At 39.1% G+C, this 7573-nt stretch overlaps 1 long non-coding RNA gene across 1 annotated transcript; it reads left to right on the top strand.

The window, feature by feature from the left end:
- Window positions 1-592: 592 nt before the first annotated feature.
- Window positions 593-5862, top strand: LOC148719223 (uncharacterized). The gene is made up of 3 exons (XR_015993924.1): window positions 593-987; window positions 5216-5269; window positions 5740-5862. It is a non-coding gene; the product is annotated as an uncharacterized LOC148719223 (long non-coding RNA).
- Window positions 5863-7573: the final 1711 nt, after the last annotated feature.

Consider the following 7573-nt stretch of genomic DNA (forward strand, 5'->3'; position numbering starts at 1 on the left):
TCGAAATCACCGTCGTCTGCCATTTTCTAAAAGGTAGTCGCTACGAAGACTGTTTAGTTCGAGGGTTGATTGACAAATGGGAATTTTTCGTCCATACGAGATCGGAAACTCCGTTGGTTAGTGGGGGTCTGTGGCAAGCCCTCTCTCTTCCCTCAGCACATTACGCTCGCCCCAATCCCCCTCCTCTCCCCCAGGGTTTGCTTCGCAGGCTAACTATAGCTAGTTCGCTGGGTAATGGATTAATCGCTCGCTGCACTACTTTTAATAAGCCGGAGAATAAACTCAAATAGCTGACCGATGTTGTACATTTTTAGGAAAATTCCTTACGGGTCCAAGGTTTCCTCTTCGTAAGAGTGGTTCAGGGTCATTATCCCTCTAGATCTCCCTCCCCTCCCTCAAAGAGGTTTTATTGGTCATCATCCCTAACATGAATTGAGGTGAGATCCTCTCTTGATAACACGTGTTCATTACAATTGTTTGAATTCCGTATTATTTAGATTGATACTTTAAAGGGATTAACCGTAGATTGCAATGTTTTTTTTGAAGGGTGCGATACCATCAACTCCAACTGTTTTTCTTATTTATCAACTTTGTTCTCGCGCAAATCGCACAAAATGGAAAATGAAAAACTCGTGATGAGTCAGTTATTGCGCACATACAGCTTACCGTTTCAAGACAGAAGACCCAATTGTACTGTAACAAGTCTTGACTTTAATTTTATGATAAAAATCCAGCGGTTCTTGCAAAACAACAAATACTGAGACCGGACGTTACCTGTACAACAGAAGTAGATTGTTTCAGTTTTGCATGCTCAAATCCATCATCGGTAAAAAAAAAAAAAAAGCTAGACGAATCATGAAAACCGAAATAGGTGTACATCAAAATGGTGGCTCAAAAGGAGGGTAATAAATATCCACCTGTCCTCACCTTTCCCTCAATGGGAGGAAGGAAAATCAATTTGATTTTAGCTTTTGTAATGGACATTCGGTAAGTATATTTTTCCCATCACGGGTGGAATTCTACTCGAGGTTGGAGATAGTACTTTCGCTAACTCAGAGGATATCGGAATGTAATCATCAGAGATAGTAGCTTTATTGAAATCAACATGTCCAGTGTCGATTAAGGGACCGGTCATTATTTATCGCCTGGGGGGGGGGTCGGAGTATTTAGGGGGGGATCACATGGTTTTTTGAAGACCTTTAGGGGGGATCAGCCGTAATTGACAAGCATAATGGGGGGGATCAGACCAAAAAAAAAGGAATTTTAGGTCGCGCCAGGACCCCGGGTGATTGCATTTGTAAATACTTTGGTAGGATTTGCCGCTGGGACTCCCCCAACCATATATTCAAGACCACGTTCAGTTGTATTTTGTATTATATAAACTCTATTCTAGCCCAGACACAAAACCCAAACCCTTTTACAGACCCTCCATTTTGTAAAAAAGAATCACTATCGTAGTCTAACATACACGTTTTTATTCAGGCACGATCTAAATTAGAAAGGTAATCAAGATTTTGAGAATGGAATACTTACAATTGCTCAAAATTGTTTCATAACGTTTTCAGCCTGAGATTGGCACTTCCTCGACAATTCAGTTCGTATCTGACGAGCAAATATTTACCGTTGTGGTTCAAGGTCCATGAGACGTAAGTACCACTATTAAAATATCACTTGCATATTCAAAAAGTTATTTGGCGGTGGCTGGGAGAAAAGGGGGGGGGGGGATCATGAAACTTTCCACTACCGATAAGGGGGGATCTCTAAAAAACCAGATACTCTACGGGGGGATCAGGTAAATGCTTCGATGTGACAACAAAAATACTCCGACCCCCCCAGGCGATAAATAATGACCGGTCCCTAAATACGAGTTAATTAATCGAGTTTAGTCAGTGTTTGGTAGGTCTAAGTGGAGTTATAAACGTGTATAACTTGGATATATCAACAAAGTTGAAGTGGCAAATTGGCCACCGTAACGACTACAAAAGCTGACGTTTCGCTCCGACAAAGGGCTAACGCTCGAAACGTCAGCTTTTGTAATCGTTACGGTGGCCAATTTACCACTTCAACTTTGTTGATATATCCAAGTTATTTCGTTACTCCCACCGACGCAGCCCCAAACAGTTTCTTTCGAAACTATCAGCCTTTATAAACGTTTGACCGACCTCGCTGTATGTGAATTTCTTTCAATTTCTATCGCACATATCAGAATTTTCCTCCGACAAATCGTTAATCGCATCATTCAGAACATAATGAGGTTTGAAACAGCTCTGGAAAACGAAGCTCGCAGTCAAAATGATTTCTTTTGTCCTTAACACTGAATAACAAATAAATGGAAGTGAATCAGTTTTTTTAAAGACAGTACTTACCCGACCTGTAGCCTTCAGTGCCTTGGTTTGAAAATAAAATCAAGTGTCTTTTTTCGTCCTTTCAGTTTTTTTATAACATAAGTCATATGCCAGTCATCAAACAGCCAATAAGATGTGATTATCTATTTTTTCTACGGAATCTGTTCGACTGTGAATTTCATAGTCATTCTCGTCCTCAGGCCCGCTGAACACAACGGCCCAACGTAAGCGCTTCTAGAAACACTCCTCTCTTTAGGACCTTTAATTTTAGTTGGCGCAGTGTATTGAGGGCTTTAATCTTTTATTACAAAGAGATGTTAGAAAAGTTAACAGTGCAAAGAACCCAGCAATTCTCAGCTTTTTCGTCGTTACCGAAACAAACCAGTTAAATACAGCGCATGCGTAGTGAGTCAAAAAATTGCGATTGGATGAAAAATTGCTCCCTCGGAAATATGCCTATTTCATGAGGACCACTTATTAGAATTTCAGGAAATTTAACACGAAAATACTTTAGGAAATAAGTAACTGAAGTATTGAAAAAGATTGATTTTAAACAGGAAATTCTAGAAAATCGAGTAAACCTTCAACAAGGGATAATTAAAGATCTCTGTTAAACTGTTAGCAAAATGGTGTTAACTTGTGAGTATCGTTACAAGCTCGTTGCATGCAAATTATAAAGAAAATGTAATGACTAGATTTTCTACAAAGAATCAAAACCGATTTTAATTGCCTATTTATATCTGTTCATGTCGCCATGGCAATGGCACGTACGTCAGCTTAACTATCAAAAAAACAAAGTTTGTGTTGTTAACTTGCTTGCTGCCAGTTTTGGCGACCGAAAGATCAAGTGTTTATGAGAAAATGGTCAAAGAAACAAAGGTATCAAAAACTGTGTTCAGCCACCTTAAGCATCAATTTATTATTCGTCCCTTTCTTCTTCGATTATTGTTAACTTTTTCTAAATCCGCTGATCAGTTTAAAGAGTGTCGGCAGTCGTACGCGGCCATGCGCCCAAGTCGTACCGGGAAGCGTTTCCTATTCGTAGATCGTTTCTACAGGGTCGACAACGTATGATTTTTAGCTTGAAGTTCTCACTGTCAGACCAATTCAATGCTGCGTAGTGATGACGTCATACTTTTGTTAACTCTACAAACCATTGGCGTAACTTGGATTTTTCGTTGGAGGGAGTCATATCGAATTAGAATCAAGGTTCCCACCCCACATGTGTCATACGTTTTTTAGTGGAAGTTATTTATAGGTGGGTGAGTTCTGAGTAATCCATGTCGCGGGGATGTTTCTCGCCGCGCTTTTTTTTGCTACCGGAACTAGACGGTTATTATACACGTACAAATCCCCAGTAGTGGGATTATGGATCTGTTTTGCAACTGCACATTTTGAAAGAAACTGGAATTTTTAACCTGATATTTCCAGAACAGAGTTGCATAGTTCCTATGTAGTCCTCATCCCACTGGATTGGAACCATGCAGTGGGATGAGGACACCTTCATCAGGTGGCAGCTATATCGAGTCCCTAGAAATGTAACTTTGTTCTTACACATTCAGCGGCGCAGTGGACATGTCTGGAAGTGCAAAAACAAAGCTCTTTATACCCCAGGAATCAAAATGACCACATTGGGAGAAGGGTAGTACTAGATGATATACAGAGGCCTGGGAACTAGACAAGAACATTCTTATTCCAGGCAATAGCCGAGGGCAACTCTAGCTTCTTGAGTGTAGCACATAGCCGGTGTGCATCAAATCCGACGCGAAAAACGAACAACAATATCAGAAGCGAATCGTGACGGCGCTGATGCCGAGTCTCCTTTTCCATTGTTTTTCTCTTTTTCTGCCTCATTAAAGAACTCTAGCCCAAGGGAAAAGGTCGGAAAATTGTCTTCGTTTTGGGACTGGTGGGCCGAGTCTCCGTTTGTATCCATTATTGTCGCGAAGTATATTATTTTTCCCCGCGCTAACAATGGCCGCTCGCGCGAAAAAAAAAATTTCCGGCGAAGCGATTTGCTCACGCTATCAGCGTGCACTATTGGAATTTTGCGCACGCTTATGTATACTGAATTTGGTAGCGCGGCTTTAATTGCTAACTATGTTATAAATATTATTAGAACAAAAAATTATCTTCAAAAAAAGGTTTTCTTGATACTATTGTCAGTTTACCTGTTTCCAACATCTTTTGAGTGATGCAGTCTAGTTTATATAATCAAAGATTGCAATAGATTCAAGATCTGTTCACCAAGTTAGAAAACTGAAGATTGTGGTCAAAATAAACCACACTAAACAGTATGCCTGGGTCTCACACCCGAGAGAGAAGAGAAGTTTTACGAATTTCTGAGAAAAATAAAACAGATTAGTGAGTTGAAAAAATAATGTTGATCTCTCATATTCTGAAAACTTTGTTCTTTATTCTGGATTCTGTCTACATGGAATACCATTTTTAAAAGAACAAAGCCCTGAGTTTTTTTTTTTCTTTACAGGTGACAGTTTTGAAAGCTGTTAGCTATCATTTTCAGTGTTAATGACATTCTCCCGAGTTGTTCGTTGTTTTATTAAGGGTTTTATTGGGGAGTTCGTGGTCGAAAACAAGCTTTATCGATACACCATGCCTAGCCAAAACTATAGAATTTAATTATCGTGTCAAGACTTGTTCACAATCTGCAGTTGTGCTTGCAAAACATTGCCCCATACCAATGACCCCATAATAAATTATTTCTCACAGGATAAATGATTGAACATAATTATCATTTAACAAAATAAGTTTAAGAACCGGAAAATTGTTACATATGTCATAGATTGATGTCTTACAAAAATAAGAGTGAAAATGTGTTGATTAACACTGACTTCATTCCACTCCTTCAGCCAGGTTAAGATGTGTGGTAACTGGCAACTAGAAAGAGCTGGTCATTACATGAGGTGTGTGTAGGAATTTATACAATATATAGTAATATAAAAAGGTAATTTCTGTAATTGAGCCAAGACCTATCAGCTGTAGCATATGCTGGTTGTCATAGCAGCATAAAGTGTGCGAACTGTGAAATTCATTGCACGGAAAGGGTTACTTATGTACCTGCTATGAAATGCCTGTATTTTAAAAACATCTTAATTAAGATGAACCAAGAGATTATGATTAAGCTCTTCGATTAACTTGTACGGAATCAGTAGCCAAATGAACGAAGTCTCTGTAACAGGTAATTCTGCTGTTTATCAGGAAGAAATATGCCCTTGAAGTTGCGTCACCAGTTCCCTTTTGTATACTTTTTAATTTAAAGATTTTCACAATAATTACAATGTACACAGGTAGTACGAATAATAAGACATTGTATTAATAGAGAAATCTGGTTTCAATAAGTTTTTCTTTCACTCTGCTTGTCGTTTCCTTACAGGCAAGAGTACAAGGACAGAACGACTGCTGCTAATATGTCTCCTAAACCAAACAAACCAATTTGGCAGCTGACATAACCTCGGCCGAGTCACTCGAACCCAGACCCTGCGGTTTTCACCATAAAGGCTACCTAAACTACTAGCGAAAACATAAGAAAATGAAGAGAAGTGATGATTGGTAATTGCCAGTCAAGTTCACTTTATTTTGTTGCCTCAAAAACAGAAAATTAAAAAGAGACTGTTTGAATCTGTCGACTTAGTGAAAATCAGCCAATGGATCTTTGTGTCATTCTCTTAAATGCAGTTTGGAGATTCTGCAAACATACTTTAAGAGATGGCTTTTTGTTTTCTTCCATTAAAGTTGTTGAATGGGGTTTATGTTTGTAGTTTGGTTGCGGTGGTAGTGTTAATGATGATATCAACGATGTTCATGAGGATAAAGATGGCAACTCAACCTTCCATTTCATTTTTAAGAGATAAAGAACGAAAGAAGGACATAAAAAACCAGTGCATTTAATCCTGATTTCAAATGATTTCCTTTACAATCGCACTAGCCAGCACCTTTGCCCCTCATTATTACAGCTGCAGGACGCATGTTTCGCCGCCTGCGGGAAGATTTGAGTCAAGTCGGGGAGAAGTTTACCAGTGGTCAGGCTTTAGACCCCAACCTCTCGCCGGCTCACACTGCTCAAAGCCCCAAACTTTCCAAGGTTCTCGTCGGCAAAGAGACGCTCGTACCAAAACGCTAATAATAAGGGCATGCTCGCAGGCTATAGTCACACCGGTAGTCTAGTTAAGTAGAGTACCACACAAAGGATGACAGTTATAACATGCATTAAGGAATGCATTAAGTCATATCAGCAATGACGCTGTTTTTTTTTTTTTTTTTTTTTTTTTAATTAAAAGGAGTTATCAAGAGAGGGGTCTAAAATGTATCAAAAGAACACGAGGCAAATTTTAGGCGTTCGAGAAGCTGAATATCGACAGCTGTATGGTATGTGAAAGAAAACGCGATACCAAGTTCAAGAGATAAACCGTAAAGAGCAGAGGCCAACGTGGTTTAAAATGTTTTAAAAAGGCTATGTACGTTTAGTATGTTTCATATACAATACGAGGACTAACGGGTATCAAGATACGCTTTCTCCCATCAGGAGTTTTAAGAAAATTTTACTTACACTTGAGATAAGATCATGTATAAAAATTGTTATACATGATCTGATGAAACAGAAGACTTGTTTGAAAAAAGGCCAGCGATATCTATTAAAATTTACGAAAACGCGCGTGTCGACTGCAACCAACGATCGTCAGAAACGTACGTTTTCCTTCGAACACCTAAAGATATAGTACACAATCCGTGAACAAAGTAGAAAAAAAATTTTTGAAAATGCATGCATACCTACATTACTTGAAATACAGTTTATGAGCCCATATACCATAGCCTGCAAACCAATCAAATCTTAGAATTGCTACAAATCATAGCCAGTTTTTAATAATTCCGCTCATGATATACGTTTACAGGCGTGTGACTCTCCCTTACAAGACATTTACGACCAGCTAAAGAACGAACCCGAGTTTCAATGTCATCATCAAAGACGACGGCAACTAGAATATTGCAAAGCAAATGGTTTAAAATGAGTAAAGCTTGGAATAATCACAAATTATGAAAATGCTTTCGATGTGTAGCCCAGGAATGCATGAAGATATTTCTTTCTGCGTATCCGAACATCTTATAGTGGCTTGTCTCGCAGTTCTCATTTGTAGTGACTCATTTTGTTAGATCTTGCCGCCTATCTTCCCAGGCATCCAAACCGACGCGAGTCTAGACACCCGCATGAG

This window comes from Stylophora pistillata, chromosome 12, assembly GCF_964205215.1.
Source record: "Stylophora pistillata chromosome 12, jaStyPist1.2, whole genome shotgun sequence".
Classification (NCBI taxonomy): domain Eukaryota; kingdom Metazoa; phylum Cnidaria; class Anthozoa; order Scleractinia; family Pocilloporidae; genus Stylophora; species Stylophora pistillata.